Raw genomic sequence first — 21,298 nt, 5'->3', positions numbered from 1 at the left:
CTTAAGTCACCATTTAAAATGGATTTTTATGGCCTGTTTTAATAACCAAGAGGCAAAAATGTGCTGTGCTGCACGGACATGCTGAAGATACGAGTTAAATGACCAAGACTGCTCTCTAGCTCCCTAGGCAAAAAGACAATAGAACTGTTACTGAGGCAGAACAAAGAAAAATCCTATTATCTCTGTAAATCTACAAGTAAAAAATATGAGAAAACATATCAGCCTAAACAAGAAAAAACAAAATTAACTAACTTTCGGAGCTCACAACATGCTACAAGTTAACATTATAAGTCTATATAAATAATGATCATCATAAGTCTGGTCTATAATGCTGACTTCAGAAAAATACTCCCAGTTATCATGTTTTGTATCTAAACAAACATTTTCTCTCTTCATCAGTGAGGACACTTCCTTCTACTTCATATGGTTATTACTTTCTCTTGATTTTCTTTATGTTCTCACACAGAATACTGACCAAAATTTTTTAATCTATAATACCTCTTTGATTTAAAAGCTCTTAAAACTGTTAAATACTTTAAGAAATATAGCCTAAAACACTTTTCCTGTCTAGTGGCATGTAACAGCTATATGCAGTGTACAATGAAACCAATGAGTTTCATATATCTTCTTATTCTACCACAGTTGCACCAGGAAGTTTACTTAATATTAAAAAAATATGTTGAGTCTTGATTCTGCTGCTTGTGTTTCTGCACTGGAATGAGAGAGAGCTTCATATTCTTATACCTTAAGTACATTTCCTTTCCCAACAATGCTGATTTACAAGCAGCTCTGAGGATGTAAATTCTGTAAAAAGTGGACTGAATATCAAGGCAAGATGAAAATTGCAATTTTTAGCTAAAGCATACTCAGAAGCAGAAGAAAACTCATTACCAAAGACTGACTTAAACATACTGTTATATTTTAAAGTTACTATCTCACTAATAAGTGTTAATATCTGAATTATGACTAACAGCATTCATGCAATGCCCAACCAGCAATAGGAGCTTGAAAAATTAATCAAATGTAAAGCAATTTGAGATCAGAATATTCCTCAGTAGGATTTCTACAGTGATTATTTGAAAAGAATACTACTACTAATAATAATAATAATAATAAATCACAAAAGATTTAATTTTTGAAACACTCCCAAGAGGAATTCTGACCCTGAAAGATGGAGAACTTTAAGTAATATTAACTAAACTTCTATGAAGCTAAAGAACTTCCTATTCTATAGCTTTCTTACCTGATCTGGGAAGACTTCAATACAAAATTGAAAGATTTATTTGGAATTAAATATGAAGAAGCCTTTCAGATCAGTGTGAAAGTGTCCTACAGGCCTCAAGTCTCTCATTTTTTGTTTCCTTCACTCACTTACCTATGAAAATATTCCACGTTCATCTGTTTATTCCCATATGGAAATAACCAGGAATACAGTGAGACCATGTTTTCTTTTCTTCCTTAAGTTATCCTGCATATTGCTTCCTATTTGGATCAGGTACATTTTTATTTTGGACTCTATACCTTATTCACATCTGTCAACAAAAAATGCACATCGCAGTCACACGCCAAGGCACAAGTCACAAAATTCACAGGAAAGGTAAAATAAATGATATTTATTTGTCATTTTGGTAGTCAAGGGAGAAGAAGTGCCCCAGTCCCTGTTTCTAAAAATAATGCTTCATACAGGTGTCAAATCAGCATTTCAGTGGAGATTTTAAAAGCAAAAAATGTTGTCATTTATGGAAGTTGCTGCCTCCTATCGGAATTAAATGATCTACTTTAAATCACACAATTTGGGATGCCCATGCCTCTCCTCCATGGAAACCATTCTTAAATGTAAGCAAATAGGCGAAAATTATCCCGTTAAATCCCTATCAATCTATCTGATCTGTGAAAAACAAACAAACAACCAAAAAAAACCCCACATGCATAAAACTCTCATGGTCAGCTATATCTAAAAAAATAAATAAATTGAAGGCATTTGCCACATCTAAGAAAAAAAAAAGAATGAAAAAGCTACTCTCACTTCCCTTAGTGATGATGAGCTGATAAATAACCTCACCATATTTTCTGAAGTCAGACATATCTAATAGAGATGAAGTCACTAATTAGGGCATTGATTCCACACTGCACTGCAGTTTCAGTGTAGCCTCCGTTTCATTGACATGTGCAATACATGGGTGCAAATTTCTTGGCATCAGCAATCTACTCTTTTGCATTTACATTGCTAAGCAACGTCATTACTTTGATTGACTTACATACAGTACTACACTTTCACCTCTTAGGTACCAAAAGAAAACATTGATTCTGATTTCAGTGCCACAGTTTTACAAAGATGCAATCTCAATGAATTAAGTGCACTTACTCCTAATTTACAGTCATGGAAGAAAAATAGTTTTCTTGATTACACTCCTATTTAGAAAGCTCTAACTCTTTGAATAGAATAAAGTTACACTGGTCTAGAACACACATCATGGTTAGGGGCAATATTACATGTATTTTTCCACAAGAAGATGGCAGCTCTCCTCAAAGTGTAATGTGAGTTAACCAGGAAAAGGTGATTGACTGATTCTGAGGTTAATTGCTTGTTGGCACGCTAGAAAGCCTATGCTAACAAGTGCTGCTTATAACTAACAAGTGCCAATTATTTCCTTATATTCTAGTACACATTATGTTATGCTAGGGACTATGCAAACATTCAGAAAGATCCAAGCATCTTTGCCCTGATCTGATGAGCTAATGATTTAAGAAAAGTATGCTAGCTACTGAAAAATTCTTTGGTGCATGTTGCTAATCACAAATGTAGAAGTCTTTGTGTTATACTGTAACACAGAAATACTTTTGTAAAGTTGTCAGTGCACTGAACGTATATCCATAAGGAAAGTGTAAATAGTTGTCTGATCATAAATTTGGTTTCCTGTGTTGCCAACCAAAATAGCAAACAAATTCTGTTTATTATATTATGAGTATTATTAGAGGCCAGTGAAATCTGTAAAAACGCTGATCTTTTAATCCTGTTTCAACATCTGTGTGTGAAAAAATGTAAATAAATAAAAACATTATTTATATATAATTGGTAGACAGCGTACCTATGGGCTTGACAAATCTTACCACCTAACAGGTAGATTATAATGTAAAATATTGCCAAATATTTCTATAATGTATTCACCTGGGTTGAAAATATGCTGACAGAACTAGAAAGCTTAACATCATCCATTGTTAAATTGATCTTAAATTTATAATTTTGTTCCTGAAGCATTAGTAAATACCAATTTTAATTGCATTAATAAAATGTGAGTTATGAAAGAAGAATTGCACTGACTAATACAGATTTCCAGTATGATAATAATGATTTAAAATAAGATTAAAATGTAACAGCTCCTAAAGAAAGAGGAAGTTAATGTACTGAAAATAATGGTGCAAAGCCAGCCTGCTATCCACCTTTGACAAGTCATCCACTTTGGGTCAGTGGGAATGAAACAAGCAGAAGTTGACCTGAGCATGAATCCTACCAGTGTTTCAGGCTTTCTGTGAAAGGAATCTTAGAGCATTTGGTAAAACTGCACTCCTTATCTGTTGCTCTTTGTTTAATTTCAAAATAAATTTATGTAATGTCATTGTTGCATGGCATTAAATTTGATAGCCTTTGGAAAGACATTCATATTGAAAGTCATCAATTACAACATCCACCCTCCCTTCTCTAATTGTGAAGACATAGACTGTGTCCAAAATGTTAGCAGTGTGTTGAAAAGATAAAAAGTGCTAGGCTGCAGTTTGACTTCTCCCAGTGCTGTAATGCAGCTACTATTTTAGCACACCGCTGATATTCCCTAGAATAGCAAATAATGCCACACAACTTCCCTGGCCACGGGGTTCTGTCAACAGGCACAAGCGGTCAGAACACTGGTAAAGTGACTGTAAAAATAAAAATATTTAAGAAAATCTTAAAACATTACCATTGCTTTGCAAACATAGTATCAGTATTCCTAGAATGTTTTAGAATAGATATGTACATTTTTGTACCCATCAAACACTTAATAAAAGATAGCTCCTCTAGGCAATTTGCAAACTATAGTTTCATCTAGATATATGTCAGTGTAAATCAGGAACCTTCAGTTCTCAGTTTTTCTAAACAAGTATGCCATAATCTTTCCTAGCCCTGTTTCCGTCAGACCCTCATAAATCTCCCACATTGCTCTGTCTCTTCAGAATGCAGTCAAATTCACAAATATTTTAAAGGTATAGTGAAATACACATATAGCAAGTCTATCATCCCAGTAGGAGTTAGTAATTTCCTTCATCTGCAGTATATATTTCATTTTAACACATCTTTAATAGACACCAACTAATCATGTTTAAAGGCTACCTCTTTATTATTGCCCTTTATCCATAAACTCCTCTTTTTGCTGACCTTAATATATAAGGTGAAGCTAGTCAATCGTTCCATATAAATGCTTACATATATGATTTTGATTTTAGGATATGTAAGGTAGAATTAGCTTGGCAGGACATACCTCATATTTTGTTAATCTTCAAGTGTTGTTGTTGAATACGTTTTTTGTTCTAAAACATCTAATATTCTCAGAAATACTAATGAACAATACCAGTGCCTTCATTTTTTTCCATATCCTGTATTTTGACCAAAGAATAAAAGCATAGTGACATTTATAATTTTAGATCTTTTAAGACTAAAGTCCTATGTGAAATTTATAATATAAAAATTCCTTTTTCCTGGATTTACAGTTTTGTATTTATTGAATGCATTCACAGGCTCCCTTAGGATGTGAAATGTATGGAAATATATGTGCATTACTAAAGAAAGAACTAAATTTATTCTTTCCCCACATCATGCTCTTCTTTGCAGTAGCGGTTTTTAATTCAACACAGAGGTAGAATGAGATGAAGCCAATTTCCTGGTCTATATGTGTGACAAATTCTGAAAGTGGCACAAGATTAACAAATTAGTTGATGTATATATCTTTAAAGATTTTTTCACTGTGTCCCAAATCAAAATGCATGCTTTATTTGCAATGAAGCTTTCTTTGGAGTCAAGTATTAAAGTAAGAATCTTATATATTCCTATAATTTTTAGAGGGCATGACGGCACATATCACAACTAAGTAACAGCAACCTGAAAAGAACAGTATATGAATGTTTTTATAGCACATCATTCTAATGACAGTAACTTTCAGTGCTAGGAATTGGATACTTAGTGATTAATATCACTATTTTAATGAGAAATTTGCTGGGGAAAGATTGACTATTTGAGTTCACATGTATTTCTCTTTCATCTGAATATTATCAGCATATTAATTACCAAAACATGGATTTTTTACATGTTAAGACATACGTCATATAGAAGTTTTTTAAAATGAGTATGGAGAGATCTACAGTACAGATGCGTGAGTCATTACAGAAAGATTTTTTTATGATGGTTGAAATAAGAAGTATGGAACTTGACCTTTTTAGCTGACATAGTAATCACCTACTTGATATAATCCAGATATCTAACACCAAACAATAAAAACATCTGTGACAACAAAACCATGTAAACCTTGTGGAATTATTTAATTCTTTAAAAAAACGATGGCAATGCTTAATAATCAGATAAGCCTGAATTAGTTCTTCTGCAAAAACTTTGGTGTTTCACAAACACTAGTTTTAAAGGGCTGTTGACTTAGACGTGAAAGCTTTTTCAGCTTTCGTGCATATGTTTTGGAGTTACCACATCTACTTTGCTTTTAGGACCTTGTCAAAGTCGAACTCTTTTGCTTTAGCTTAAACTACATCAAAATAGAGGAAAGAAAAAAAAAAAAAAACTACCCTCATTTTATACTGACTGTACCCAAACACAATAATATGCTTAAAATTCAAGAGAAGCCATATTCAGGTTGCATGTCTCAGTCACCCAATCTCCCTTTCACATATCTGTTCATGTTGACAGACTATGTCATAATACATCAACAGAAAGATCAGCAAGGAAGAACAAAAATTCATCGCCTGACAGCAAGAGGAAAACTGATTTCTACTATTAAATTAGCAAAAATATACCAATACTTCACTATCAATAAGGACACTACAGCTAAAAGCATTCATCCTATTATAATCCTGAATGAGCACTGGGAATTTTTTGTTTCAGTAATCTTCAAACACAAAAAGGGGGGTATAGAGAGTGCACTCAAGGATGTCTACGTCCTTACAGGGAAAAAAATTATTTCTGCCAAATTATGCTCTTCCACTTTGGTTTTGTTGCTACTTAAAATATTGGTTCTAAATAATCATTTAATTAAAGAGCACTGAACACTGCTTTTGCAGTGTTCATTTTTGACAGAGGCTCTTTCTTTTGAGGTCAAGGAGATAATGTGGAAAATGCTCTGTATCAATAGAGTGCATCAGCTTCTTTATAGCTGAGAATTTCTACCCATGTAAAAAATACCCTGACTCCTCATTGCTAGATATAATTTTAATACACTATATTGAGCAGTGGTGTTTCACTAGGAATTTAACAATACCTGGAATAAATAATGTCTTTTGCAGCCTGGGGCAACATCTGCCACTTATGCATTAATTCTGCCCCTGTTTGAACACTCTACAACATATGCACTTCTCTTTTGTCTGTTATCCTAGAGTTGTGTTATTCCCAAATATTGACATCATCTACTTTTATCAGCACTAACTGCTCTGAAGCTTCCTAGTCTCATGCTCAGCTCTATTTCTTTCTATTGATTATCTTCCTCACTCCAGCAGGTAGCTAGCTAGCGAGGCTGTCCTGAGAAATAGCTTCCAATGACTTTATACGCACAATTTACACGGAATTGTTTAAAGAAGATATTAGCCTCAATACAAATCAGTGAACCTCATTTAGTCAATACTGCACAATTCAGCTGTTGGCACCCTGTCACATGTTAGTCTTTAAAGTCAACTACCATACCCAATCTGCACATTAGCCATAGTATTTAGTTTCATATTAAAATGAAGCTAGTTTTTCACTTTTCTTTTTGAAATCAATTCAATATACTTTTACATCACCTCATTGAACCATATGATAGTAATATAATTTTAAGTATAAAAACCTGAGATTAAATGCTTGATTTTTGACAGTGTCCTTAAATATAATAAATTCAAAGGGAAATACTGTTAAGTTAAAATGGAGTGTTTTTCATTAAGGCCAATCAAATGGTAGACAACAAAGGATCTTTTATTTGAGAATATGAAGTGAAAATGAAAACCAGAAAACCTTTACTAAAAAAAGGTCTAGCTAAATTATGTTGGAAGGAGGTCTCCAGATTGAACCTGGGTGTTTCTTATGCTAAGAATGAATTAAACTAAGATGCACTAAGGGAGAGTAGCTTACAAAGAAGGAAAACCTAGTGCTTTACAAAGATGAAAACAGGTCCTAAATACAGTCAAGTTTGAGTAAAAACTACAAAGAAAGATCAAATATTAAAAAAATCAAACCCTACTGTAGCACCGAAAGTATTCTTTTATCATCAGGACAAGGAAATTTGGGGAATGCTTTTTACCCCTTTTGCATTCCACAGCAGTGCTCTAAAGTCCTTGCTGGACATTTATATGAAAATAACATTTTCCTTTCTCCCACCAAACTGTGATCGAGACTATCCCTTAGTCTGCATCTAAAAGTGAGGTAGAAGAAAAACAAAGCTTGTGTGCTTATACCTGAACCTGATACCTGATAAACGAGATATTTCTCCTGATGTTTTCTAACTGTATCACACTCATGTTTTAGTGTGTTTTAGCACATAACACTTATACTACAACTTCTACGTGCATCCTTAGACAGCTGGACAAAAATATGTATTACTCCTAATTTTTGGAAGAAAGATATTTGGTTTTTCTCTGTTTCACAAAGAATATGTTTGTACCTTTGCTGTAATGTTCTGTTCTTATAAAGAAAAATGCATAGATGACCTGTAAGAATTCATGGCTATTACGTTTTCCAGGAGGCAAAAAAGGAATCCTGGGATAATAAAGACTGGGAAAAAAATAAGAGATAATAAAACATAAAATCTTACTTTATAATATGTGAGTGGTATTTTAGAAAGTGAGAATGCAAAAATGCAGAATTCAGTGAGCAGCTGTCTGGACTTACTCATCTGTAAGCTTTGGAGGAGAAAGTAAAAATTTGTACCTAGCTAGCCCCTGAGAATACCAATGTCTGGCAATAGGTTTTATTCTAAGTGTTGATAATTTGAATAGAAAATAAAAGCAGTTTTCATGGTGTCTGCTCTTTCCTCTTTTCCCTTTAAAGCTCCGTGAGCAGTAACTGAGGTACTGAGTCCCAGGTAGGAAAGAGATGTTAAAAGATGGCCATTCTCGCCCTCGTAATACTTCGTATGCACGTACACACACTCTCTCTCTCTCACATATATACATTCATTGCAACCTGCTGCTCACAGAAAAGACTTTTCCCTTCTCTAAGCTCCTGCAAGGAACACTGCAGAAACCAAAGAGAAAAAAAAATGAAGAGAGGACAAAAATCTCTGCATATTCAGGCAGCAAAAAGGCAGGTGTGGCATGGGAATTCCTACTGTTTCTGTCTGCTGCTGTGTGTTTGCTGCTGGAGGATTTTAAGGGCTTTTTTCCATGGGTGTAGATACGTTTAGGATAAGTGACATTGGAAAGAGAATTCTTCCAGGTACTTTGTGGTCTTATTACTTGGCTAGATCTACTTATTTAAACAAACAAACAAAGTTGTGCTTCAGCTTCTGTCTTCTGTGTGTGTTTCTACGCAATAAGAATCATTCCCTTCCAGTTATATTAGAAATTACTGAAGAAAATGCAGATTCTTTCACCTATTTATTACATAAAATATTTCATATCTTGGAAAATATTATAAAATTTTTAAATACATTTAATACTTAAATACGCAGTAACAGTTTTACTGTAACATCTCCTGTAAAAAAGCATGAACTTGAAAAATTACGTTAATACTTGCTTCATTCACAAAGCAATTTCATGATAGGGGTTATTAGTTAAAAGTATAGTTGGAAATATTGTTAAGTTTGCTTATAAAAATCCTGGAATTTTAAACTCTATGTTTTATACTAATGTGTAATAGAAATTGTAGATAACTAACTTAGTGACATAATAAATAAGCACACAATGAGCAATACAGTAAATACTGCACTTTTAGGAAGGTAAGCATGTACAGTAACACAGTATAACAATATACACTTTTCCAAATTTTACGGAATTAGGATTCCATAGTTGTTTTCTTAAAGAATTTAAAATATTTTTTAAAACATATTGTCCGTATCTGCTTTCATCGTGACAGTGGGAAAATTAAAAACAAATCTCTTACCACTGATCATCTTTTTTACGATCCTTATTGGAGATATGTTGATTTACTATATACTGAAGTTCAGCTGTACCAATCACCTTTTCCATACTGTCTTAAAATGGTCATGAGGCCTGAACAAACCCTAGGAAGTAGATTAGTAATATTTAATATTGAAGAGAATGGACAACTTTCTAGTTGAAACTTGGGAGTATGTGCAGCCTGAATAAATGTATTACTTTGTTGTTTATTCTGTAATTTCTATTTTCAAATCTCAGGGTCTCTTTAAAATAGATACATACTACACAAAAAAAAAAAAGAGAAGTGCACATGAATAATTTACAGTCAACTTTCCTTAGTTATTTATATTGAGAGCATACTAATAAAAATACCTACCAGGAGAAAAAAAAATTAAATAACATTGTCTTTCTCCCAAAAGCATCATTATTAAAATATGAATGTGTTATATATCAGTAGCCGTTGTTAGTTTCTCTGCTTGATTATCTTTTGGTTAAAGCTCATAAATTTAAATTCAGACATACTCAGCCCCTTTGATTTTTAGACAGATGTCAGTCAGCATTAGTGTATCAATTTTTCATCAGAAAATAGAATGCATGTTAAAACCACTTTAACAAACATGGAGTCTCTACGTGAGACCATATCATCAAATGCTAATTATATCCTTCAGATAAACATTAACTGGGGGAAAAAAAGCATCAAACTGTTTACAGAGCATGTGAATCTCAGCTGGACATAAAACTTCCTGCTTTCCTTCTTTGGTCTTATGGCTGTTTATGCAGTGTGTGGAAACATCATAAAACTATTAAAGATACTCTAATTACAGATATTCTCCTGGCACGATCAGCTCAGGATAAATATGTCAACATAAATAGCTGGGTACCAGCAGTGGTACACTTATTCATGTTGTGTGGTTTTAAAAACACATGTAACATGGTGGGTAGAGAGGTGCCAGTGAGAGCTGTAGTGCATGATTCTATCTGCTGTGTGTGTATATGGCCTCGTGAGAAAAGCAGGAATGAGGTCTGAAGGTGGGAAGGAACAGCACTGTCTTCTGGAAGGCCCAGCTTTACAAAAGCCCTGCCCTTTTTGAGAGGCGAGGGTGGGAAGGAACACAAGTAGTTCTGCCAGAGAGGTCCAACACTGTGACCCACTGAAGCTGCTCATACTTAGCATGGGTGAATTAAAGGAAAGTTTTAGCTCTTTATGGGACTTAAAGTCCTTTGAGCTGTATTAAAGAAATCATAGTCTGATACATCTGGTTTAGTAGCAGCCTCTGGGTGTTTGTAAACTCTGGGGTTTCCAGTTAAATGGCAAACCTGATGCACCATTTCACTGGAATCCTAAAAGTAATTCTAAAATGATGCTCAGTTTCTGTAAGATGTTGTTTTGTGTTCAAAATGTGAATTGGAATTTAATTTAAATAAAGGAAAAAATCTTGAAGAGTTTTGAAGGGGGGTTACTTAGCTTCCTCCTAATTCAGCAATTAGTCATGGCTGTCTTATCAATCCATTAGTCCTTAAACCAAAATTCCAACCCAGAATCTATTGTTTTCTCACCTATGTTAAGAAGCATTAAGCATAGTGCATGGCTTTTATAAACATTAAGGAACCAGTCCTTCCATTTTCACACCCACACACACAAAACACTCTTTGGAGTTGGTAGTGATTTACACAATTCAACTTAGCATATGCAAGTTAAGCCATGATGCAAACTCAGTATCTACCCTAATTCTAAAAAAATAATAAAAATAAAAAATAAAAATTTCTTTCATCTTTCAATATTACTGAATACTTAAATCAGATTTCAGTGCATTTCGGTAACACTACAGCAGAGCACAATTTGCAGTGTCTGTGTTCCCTCACGCTGTCTCTCTTTCTCTCTCCCTCTCCTCTATACCATTTTGATTTAAAATTTTATGGAGCCTATTTAGTTTATAAATTACCTTAAACTGTTGAACTTTTCACTAGCTTATCTGAATGGGGACAGCGTTATTGAAACAAATCTAGTTAACAAGACAATTAGCTTTTGCAGTATTGCTCAGGAGCTTGGAAACCAACAGCTCACCACAATACAGATAGCAGTATGTAATGTTAATTCTACACTTAAGAGTGGTTCTATCAAAACTAACTGCTCGCATTAGCAGCAAAGGTATTGTTTTCAAGCTTTCAAAGGTATTGTATTCAAGGACTATCTAAAATTGATTAATTCTCAAAAAGCAAAGGGATGAAAATATTTTTTTATATTAACTCACTGTACAAAAAAAAAAAAAAAAAAAACACAGGCTACTGCTGGTGTTGAAAAGATGGGGCTGGAACCAAGAAAATCCTTTTTCTTGCTTCCACAAAAGGCTTTGGGCCTAATTATTTTTAAGTATAATCCAGCCAACATCTTCTCATGCTTAGCTGCACTGAGTGACACTATTTGTGATGCCCAGTCTGCTGAAACTGAGCAGGTTGCTGTCAGTTTAAAAATGACTATAATAAAAGTGACCATGAAGATGGATCTTGTGATTTTGCGTTTCTAATCAGTCATCTGTGAAGAACACTTTTGCTTTGATTCAGCAGACTGGTGACAGCCATGATTGATAGTGCATGAGGATGAAAAAAGGTTATTAACTGTCTTCCTATTAAACTCAATGTATTACCCCTCTAGGTGCATCTCATACTTTAAGTTAAAGTACTTACTCAGGTAAGGTCAAGAATGAACTCTATAAACACAGTATCCATCCTGTTGTAGATGAACCAAGAACTCTAATGCTAAATTTTGAAAGTTCAGCATTAAACCACGTCTGAATCTTTCTACCTTAATTACTGTGCCAGAGCCAAAAACTGAGCACACCTCTGTATGCATCTAAATAGACAGCCATAGACAAACAGTTTTGTGTGAAGAGGGGACAGATGATAGCCTCCGTGTGTTTGTGAATGCACACACACACACAGGTATACATTATTTTTACAATACTCCCCAAGTAAAATTTTGAGTAATATTATTTTATCAAAAGAGATGTGGAGTGGGGATGTAAAGTGTCTGTGTGGCTGAAGAGGATCTCACACAGAAAACAGCATTTTACCTGTCGGTAGTTAACTTTTTTATTCACTGGCTCCAGTGGGATTTTGTAATTTATGAACACTTCCAATTAAAAGAAAATCCAAATGGTTAGCATGTGTGTAAAAATACATATTTGCTGTCTTGGAACATATTAGTTCTTCTTTTTTCATTTCAATCTTTTTACCGATGAGTCTCAGATCAGTCAGCACTTAAAACTACCTACTGAAAAAGAGGAAAATGACATATCTGTTAAGTTTTAAAATAATTATTTGCTGGAAATACTGATTCATTTCTAAGGATGTCTCTGAGAAGAGATGATTTTGAAGGAATTTATGGATAAAGAATGAAACATGCTTTCCATCTTTGTTATTAACACTGGCACCAGAAACGAGCAGAAAGGGAAAAGTGCTCGCCGTTTTGTCCGCAGGTTAGCATCATTTTAGGTATACACATTTATTTTGGGAATAAATATTGAGTAAATATGTTTCACCTATTTTTTTTACAATTGAATCTTTTACAAATACTTCTTCATGATCAGTGGCATTTTAGACATTAACATGGATTTTACATTTATGAATAGATTTCAAGTGCTCTTTGAATTTGTTTATGAATACTTTATATTACAATAATTATCTGTTGAAAATTATTAGACCAAAAGATCAAAAATCCAATGGCTCTGAGTACAGCGTGCACTCCATCCTCTTAAGGAATGTACAGACACACATTTAAAACAAGCTCTTTCCACATTGTATAAAGATCTCCCCAGAAATGCACCTATTTCATTTTTCCCTTCCAAACTATTAAAACGTGCTTTTAAATTTAGTTTGCTCTTTTTCCTTTATTTCCTCTTTTGAATTATATAAGAAATATTTCTGCACTCGTTTGGAATCAGAGACGAGTTGATGGGAAAAAAATTCCACACTAGACCATTTTTGGGAAGAAGGGAATTTCCCTGTCTCAACTATCCTGTAATACACTTTCACATACAAGGTCTGCAACATCGATACAGATTTCAATTAGTTCAAGGTGCTGTTGAATTTCAGTAGTACCTTTCATTTTTAAACAAAATATAAAAAGGCATTTGTAGCAGGTTAAAAGGAATATGGAACAAACATAATCTACGTAATATGACAGTGCTATCTCACAAGAAATGTTAAACAATTCTCTGGAAGATCCTTTATTTCTAGAAAGTGTGCCTTTCAGGTGAGGGCTGGGGAATAGGCACCAATTTTCCCTTCAGTAACATTTCTGCTTTATAATAAATTGCAATCCCGCTGTAGCCCCGTGTGGATTTACAGCTGGCAGGCTTTCTCTCTGACAATTTGGGGTCACTGTGGATATAGGTGAGCAATAATTTCAGGGGTGATGGGGATATTGACAGAATTTAACAGTCTAAGTTCCTGGGCAAATATTTGTAAAATGTATGTTTCTGCGTTGGCTTTTTAGTTAATAGGACTTTGGGATGGTATTGTTTGCCTTGTTTGTGGATTGCATTTTGTCTGGAAGTACCTCAGATATTCATTTCCATTCTATGCTTGTGTCAGTGCTGCGCAACGTTTAAACTAAACCCGCCGTTCCTCCCTGAAGTGCATTTAAGCAAGGCAGAAAGTTATCAGTATCAGAGCTCAGCTCGAGAACTGTGCAGTGTGCTTTTAGCAAACCAGAATTATATGAGCTGGGAGGACGACAGCTGAGGACACATTTTGGTTTGGGTATCCCCATAGGTGCCTGGAGCAGGTGAACCACTGCATCAAACACAGCACACGGCGGCTGTGACAGCAGGGATGTCGCAGCAACCCTGGGCTCACTCACAGAGAAGTGACTGGCAGGATGGGGCCTGTTCTGTTCACTTTGTGTGTCTAACCTGTAGAGAAAAAGGAACTCTAAACATACGTTGCTGTACGTAAAACAGTGAAAATGTTTCAGTGAACATGGATGAAATTAATGAAGTGGATTTCCTCCTCTTAAAAGAACTGTCACAAGAACGAAACAGAATCCAAATAATGAAACAAAGGAGAGGGTAGGGACTTATAACCTGGAACACTCACTTCCCCAGATTAAGGTTTATTTAAAACCCAGAACAGGCCTGAGACATCAACTCTTGTGGTACCCTTGGCAATGCTTTTTTTATTCCGGCATTCCCTACAAACACAGAAAGCAAATCTTGCAATAAACTGTGGGCTAAGGGCATGTGGCCCAACTAGGGCTATACAAAGGCAACACACACATGGCATGTGTCACAGCTGGGAGTACACGAGTGGCTCCGCCAGGGAAGATCCTTCATCTAGATCCCACTCCGCAGAAGCAAGTCACAATAAGGAAAAAGGACCAAAAGGGAAAAAGGAAAAAAGGGAAAAATAAAAAAACAAAAAAAGGACAAAACAGTCCCCTAAGCACACCTCCCTCTCCCTAGACAAACGAGGGCAGGTAGAAGGCCGGGGAAGGTGACCTCTCCCCGCAGAGAGGATGCCAGTGAAGGGCACGCACCGCGGGACAGGTTGCGCCCCCCAGCGCGGCGCCCACCTGCCAGGCCCAGGAGTGAGGGGCCGAGCCGGGCTTCCCCTCCTCCTCCAACCGCTTCGCGGGTCCGCCAGACCCCGGGCCGCCGCAGCCCGAAGCGTCGTCGCGACGCCGCGCCGAAGCCCCGCGGGAGCGCACGGCCGCGGCCCGTCCCCGCGCGGTGGGGCGCGGGTTGCCATAGCGCTCCGTGCGCGGCTCGGGGGCGCTGCCCGGCGGCCGCGGGCGGGGACGGGGGCGCGGCAGCGGGAAGCGGAGCGGCAGCCGCGCATCCCCGCGGCGGCAGAGGTTGCGGTGGGGGCTCCGCGGGGTCGCGCCGGGCCCCGTAGAGAGAGCGCGGTGGGAAGAGCGGGGAGAGTAATGAATTCCAGCAGAGAGCCGCGGAGGAAGCGGCTTTCCGAGCTGTGCCACGTTTAACATTGACCACACTAAAGATGCTATTTGCGAAGGGGGGGGGCGGGTAGGGCAACGGGGGATGCGATAAGGGAAAATAGATAATGACACATAATCCAAACCAGAAGTTTGAAACCAAGTTACTTTGCAGGGAAAGAGCCACAAGCTCTACTTTTTTTTTTTTTTTTTTTTTTTTTTTTTTAATGGACTGGGGCAGAAGGACAGGGAGATAAACTTGTTAGGGAAAGAAATATTCCTCTGGCAACCGGGTAAATAAAATAGCTGAGGAGAAACAGTGAAAGACATGGGGGTAGGGAAACGCAAAGGACGCACTCCTATTTAGAAACCCCAAAGGAAATTGTAAAGTAGGAAATGAAAAGGAGGAGGAGAAACATTTCTGTGGTAAATTAGAGGGAATGAAGATTAGCGGGAGAAGAGGGGGAAAGAGCTGCAGAAGGTCTCGAATCGAGCAGCGCTGAAGATGAGCCAATGTTTAAAATATCCCAAGTGAGGAAAGAGAGCGGTGCGCTCGTCTCCCCGGCATGGGCGTGAGAGGGGGAAATGAGCAGGGATAATTACTAAGCTAGCACATGGCCGGGGGAACCAATCCAAAATAAGAGGTGAATTTGGCTGGTGAGGACAGACGTGAAAAGGGCTGGAAGAGAGCTTAGACACACGGAGACCTGAGAGGATAGGGAGGGAATTAGGGGAGGAGAAAGGATCCGAGAGCACAGGGCAACTTCGAGGAGCGGCTTGATGGGGAGGAAACAGCCACGGCAGAGATGAGGAGAGAGCCTGGAAGTGTGGGAGCGAGTGGAAGGGAGAGACTGGGGAGAGCAAATCAACCTGGGAGAGGGAATGGTGGGAGCGGATGGGGAGAAAGAAGGCAGGATCGGAAAAGTGGGAGAGAGGGAAGGAGGGACGGAGGGAGGGATGTGGGGAGAGAGGGAAGGAGGCAGAGGGAGGAGACAAGGGCTGAAGGCTCCCAGCCCGGGGAAGGTGCAGCGCTGAGTGAGAGAGAGCTCACTCCGAGGGTTAGGTTGGATTTCCAGAGCTCTTAGAGCTCATCGACCAGCCCGCTGGAGTCACTATTCAACCCGAGTCCCAAACACACGCCTCACTAACTACTTTACAGCCACTTTCATTGATTTTCTTTATCAAATAAACATAATACCCGTTACAGCAACACTTCCTCTTCGCGCAGCCAGAATGCCACAAGCTCTGATTGCTGCATTTCTCCGGCTTGCAGCTCCCCACCCTCCACCCCTAAATAAATTGTGTTCTTTCACTTAAATGCTCAAATACATTATTGCTTGCAGAATTTTGCTGTAATCTGGGAAGTGCACTGCGAGCCAGGCGAGCCGCTTAAATTAAAAGGTACAGGGTCCCCATCCCACGCCCTGGCGTGGAGGCACACGTTTGTGCCCCCCGTTTCAGAAGTATCCTGGGTATTTACTTTTTTTTTTTTTTTTTTTGCTAATAAGCGGTAACTTAATTTAGAGGGCGATGTCAAAATGAACGCTCCCGCCTGAAAAATACAGAAAAGAATTAACGCAACTTGAGCAGCTGCACCCAAACTGTCACTTGATTTGAGCATCTCAGCTTCCAAACTCAATTTTATTAAAAAAAAAAAAAATCCCCTAAAAGTAGCCCCCATCAAAAGCTGTTTTTGAACCAAGCTCTTCCATATATGTCAAAGGGCTGTTGAATTATTCATTATTATAATTACTATCATCATTGTCATTATCCCTTTCCATGTGGAAATAATTTTATTATCGTAATTTGATATCTGAAGAATTTCCTGTTAGTCGTTTGATAATCACTTTTTTTTTCTACTGAAAAGAAAAGTTTTGTTTATAAATGAGAGAAAAATATTTTAAATGCTTTTATGCTTGCCATAGATTTCCGTTTATCTAATCGATCGGAATGCCAATAAATCGATTAAAGGTTTAGTGTTTTACAAACAACCATTTTGTGCTTTTTGATTTTACGTTCAGAATGATTTTAATAAAGCTAATACCTTCTCTGGGCGTCTGTTCCCCCCAAACCTAATATTCCGTCATTTCTATTATTTACAGTTGCAATTTAAAGTGTTTCTAATGAGAAAAATAAACGCGAATAAAAGAAGGAAATCATCTGTATAAATTACTTTGTGCCTGTGGTCAGCGTATTTAGGCAAAGCCCTTAAAAATCTTGGTGAATTATATGCGATCATACAGTGATTGCGGAATATTAAATTAAACTTAGATAAATCCGCATTGAAGGAGGCAGCACCCAATCCTGAATTTATTTCCCATTTTCTATAACAGCATCACTGCGCTCCTCTCTTTGCAATGACAATGTGCCAAATCTAGGCATTTTGAAAACATTTTCCATATGCTTTAACTGGAGACTGATAGACAAAGAAGAAAAGGAGATGGTCTTTTTTCTCTTGAGGTATATTTCCTTTAACTTTTCCTCCAACCTTTTCTGATCTTCATCATTTTTATACAAAAGTTTGAAAATCATTAGGATCTTTTTTTTTCTTTCTTTTTTTTTTTCCTTTTTCTTTTGCATTTTTTTTCTCCTTATCGCGTAATCAATTCCTGAGCTGTAGAGTTTCAGTTACGCTTTAATGCAGGACTATAGGACTGTCAGTGCTGTACCTTGGCGGACAACATTTTGGGGAGAAGGCATTGATTCATTTAGCTTTCGCTAGCTGCTTTTTGTAATTAAAGGTGGTTTTAATTATACTTTTTTTTTTTTTTTTTGTAAGTCAGATCAAATGTGCTTCTTGCTGGCTGGAAGGATTTCTTTTCTTTTAACGGTGCTTTTAATTTATGTGTAGTTTTTACGGATAACACAGAGGTGGTGGCTTTTATTTAGCTGTAAAATCCACACGTTTTCTTTGAAAACTTGGCTCCTTGGGCAAAAATAACTTTTGCTGGTTGCTTTATAACCGCTGTTTGTCGCAGAGGTAGTTTAGCATATTGTCTGCACAACAAAGATTCCTGCTTTATTGGCAGGGTGGATTGTTGGATTTAGATATAAATATTTCATAACTTTCCTCTTTCTGCAGTAAGATCGGCAGTTTTATTGGCTTTTTCTCGCTTTTTGTCTGCGTTTCTACCCGAACCGTTTGCTTTCTGAAGTCCCTTTTTGTCCTTTTCCAGGAGAGAATGTAAAATTTTTCCCTTGGATATATCACCGCTGGAAATATGCTCTTGGGCTTTCTGAAGGGGATGGGGGGGAGCGCGGCGGTAAGCGGTCGTTTTCCTCGATTTGCATAAGAGCGAGAGAAGTGCCTGTGAAGTTGGTGAATTGCTATTGTTTGGGGCCAGTCCTGACTGTTTTTGTTTATAAACACTGGGGTGGTTGCCGGGAGGGGAGGGAGGTCAGAGCGCTGTCAAAGCGCTGACCTCTGAAAGCCCAGAGGGCGCCTGGCTCCTTCACCCGCTCCTTTCTCTCTCTCCCTCTCCCTTTTTCTTTCCCTTCCCATCCAAGGCCAGGAGCTCAGGTTCAGGGCATTTAATCCCCGCGATCTGCCCAAGAAAGGAGCTGAAAAAGGGCTGTTAAGGCTCCGGAGGAAACGCCGGCAGCAGGCTCAGACCTGGGAGGCTTTTATTTATAGTAACGTCCGGGTGCGCGTTTTGTGCGGCTCCAGCCAAAATAACAACAGCAGCAAAAAAAAAAAAAAAAAAGTCAACCGGGACCGTCACTATTTAGCTCAGGATGTTATCGAGGTGTCTGTGCTGTGCTCGGGTGTGTGATTTTTTGTCTTAGGTGACCGCTCGTTGGGCGCACTTGCGGGAGGTGAATGCCAAACGTGGGGCAGCGGGGGCAGGATCGTACCGCGGTGTATTATTGCTACTTTATTTCTTTCGAGAACAAAACTTTCTAGGAATCGGAGATGAGATTTGGGGTCGCTTTTCCTCTCCCCTCCCTTCCCCCCCCCCCAACCCCCTCCCCCCCCCCCCAGCCCTTTTAGTATGTACCGGAATGTGTTTGGTTTATGGAGGGGGGGGAGGGGGGGGGGGGGAGGGGGACATTAACAATAGATTTGTATACGTGATACCTGCAAAGAAAGAAATAATTAATAAGAGGCAAACGCCTTGGGTTCAGAGTCAATTTCATCTCGGGGAAGGAAAAGAAATAAAAAAAAAGTACAAGAGATTGCTATCAGGTTTAAGTATGTTTTGAAAAGAAGTTGCTGAGTTAAACAAAAATGTTAGTTAACACAGTGCCTTTGTCAAATAGCCCCCGGGAGGAGAAGAGACAACAAAAAGGAGAGGCGGTGGGGGCTGGGGATCTGAAAGTGTCTGTGCCTCAGATAAAGGGTCTGTAACGCTGCAATCTTGTAATACCTCGTTTCAAACTGAGCTCATCTATAGACTTAGGGAACGCAGTCAAAAGACACGGATCCCCTTTCCCTTGGGCTGGGGTCTGGGGAGAGGAGGAGGTGGGGGGAAGGGGACGTTTATTAGAGAATTATGTCGCTTTATTAAAAAGGGGAGCGGCTGAGGCTGTAATTATGCAGATCCTGTGCCCCTGTATGTCCGCAGCGCAGATTTAGGGAGTGAAATGAGCTTGGCGGAGAGACGCGGTGTAACAGAGCCCGCTCCGAGCTGGGATCTCTTTGTCTATCACAGAATGGTCAGTGTCGGGCTCCGGCCCGCACCAGCTCCCCCTCGGCCAGGCCAGCAAGTTTTCCTTGGGGCTGAGCTGGAGGTGGCAGGAGGACAGAGCGGGCTGTTTTGTTTGGGCTCTTTATGATTTTTCTCCCCCTCTCCTCTCTTTGAAACGTAACGTCATTATCAGAGCTTTTGTGGTTTCAACAGGAGGCTCGGGGAAAAAAAAATAATAATAAAAAAACCAAACGTGTAACGGTGCCTGCAGGAGAACTTTGGAGGGGGTGGGCGGGATGGGGGGGGGGGGGGGGGGGTTGGGAGGGGGGTCCGCTGAGCCCGGAGGAGAGGAGCGGAGAGGTTAGGGAAGAAGTCTTCGGGGGCGATCAGCTGAGCGAGAGAGGGAGGAGGGAGGGGAGCGGGAGCCGCGCCGCGTTGCTCCGGGCCGGGCGGGCCGGGCCGGGCCGCGTGGAGCCGGCCCGCACCGCAACGCACCGCACCGCACCGCTCCGCTCCCCACCGCACCGCAGCCGCGCGGGCCCGGGTCCCCCTCGGCCGCCTCCCCCAACCCGCGCCGCGCTCCGCTCTTATCACATCCCACAAACCTGCTGCTGCTGCCTCCCGGAATTAACCTTCTTCGATTTTTCCTAGCTACGTGGCGATCCCAGGGTTTCTTCTAAACTGTTAACATCCCGTAGAGCCTTTTTTTTTTTCTCTCTCTCTCTTCCCCCCCCCACCCCCCCCCACCCTCATCCCCCCTCCGATAGCTTACTATTTTTAGGGAGAGAGAAAGGGAGAGAGTGAGAAAGAGAGATTTAAAACGTTGGGAAGGACAGTAAACAGTGACAGAAGAAACCCTGAAAAATGTGGACTCTCCTCTCGCAATTCCTGCCTGTGTCCAACCCCCCCCCCCCCCCTTTGTTCCTTCAGCTGTAACTCAAGAACACCATAAACCTATAACCCCCTCCAAGAAGAGAGAAAGGGGAAAAAAAATCCGCAGCCCAAAAAGAATGACTTGACTGTTCTGACGTTTGGTGTTTTGACATTAATGACATTAATGATATTGATGTTTCACCAGGAAAAAAGCACCAGGAATAAAGGAGGTGGTGGGGGAGGTGCGGGGGGATGACTTTAAAACTAAATTATCTTTGTTTCCTTATTCTTCTGTGACATTAAGTATACGTGTTTCTTCACTTGAATTTGAAATAGATGTATTGTTCTCAGGTGTTTCTTCATCACATTGTATTTAATTGTCTCCAGTTTTAGGAAATGTGTTGCCATCCTTCAGGCATGCACTTGAATGGACAATGCATCCTTCTATCTCACAGTCCCGTTCCATCTACAATTTGAGCCTAAAAGCCGCTTTCCATCATAACCCCTCCAACTGATAACTAGGAGTGGGTGACAGAGATTTCAT

The 21,298-nt window shown here is 39.0% G+C and overlaps 1 long non-coding RNA gene across 2 annotated transcripts in view; it reads right to left on the bottom strand.

Annotated features, from left to right (window-relative positions):
• The window catches only part of LOC136059014 (uncharacterized), a 29,881-nt gene that overhangs the window by 4,179 nt on the left and 4,404 nt on the right, over positions 1 to 21,298 (bottom strand). Inside the window, exon 1 of one of the 2 annotated variants that reach the window (XR_010623177.1) lies at positions 20,487 to 20,570. The exons of the other annotated variant lie outside the window; for it this stretch is intronic. This is a non-coding gene — a long non-coding RNA (uncharacterized LOC136059014). Of the gene's footprint in view, positions 1 to 20,486; positions 20,571 to 21,298 lie in introns of those variants that run through there. 2 annotated transcript variants of the gene reach the window in all.

The sequence above is a fragment of the Cyrtonyx montezumae genome, unplaced genomic scaffold, assembly GCF_038088225.1.
Source record: "Cyrtonyx montezumae isolate F1298 unplaced genomic scaffold, pur_monq_1.0 scaffold_8, whole genome shotgun sequence".
In the NCBI taxonomy this organism is placed as follows: Eukaryota; Metazoa; Chordata; class Aves; order Galliformes; family Odontophoridae; genus Cyrtonyx; species Cyrtonyx montezumae.
This window is presented reverse-complemented; position numbering and strand designations above follow the sequence as displayed.